We start from the raw sequence: 201 nt of genomic DNA, 5'->3' as shown, positions 1-201 counted from the left end.
CAAGTGTATAATATCTAATGGGGATTACTTTGAAGGGGACAAAATAGATATTCATCAATAAATAAATAATTTTTGAAAAAACAAAAAATTTGCGATACATTTTGAACAGACCTCGTATAACGCTAGTCTCTCCGGAGAGATCATTGCGTTACATATATAGGGTGTCCCAGACCACCCGTCTTACCCGATTTTTTCGTAAAC

This window comes from Dinoponera quadriceps, unplaced genomic scaffold (assembly GCF_001313825.1).
Source record: "Dinoponera quadriceps isolate SergipeBrazil2010 unplaced genomic scaffold, ASM131382v1 scaffold716, whole genome shotgun sequence".
Taxonomy (NCBI): Eukaryota; Metazoa; Arthropoda; class Insecta; order Hymenoptera; family Formicidae; genus Dinoponera; species Dinoponera quadriceps.
The sequence above is the reverse complement of the archived record's forward strand: the minus strand, read 5'-3'. Positions refer to the sequence as shown.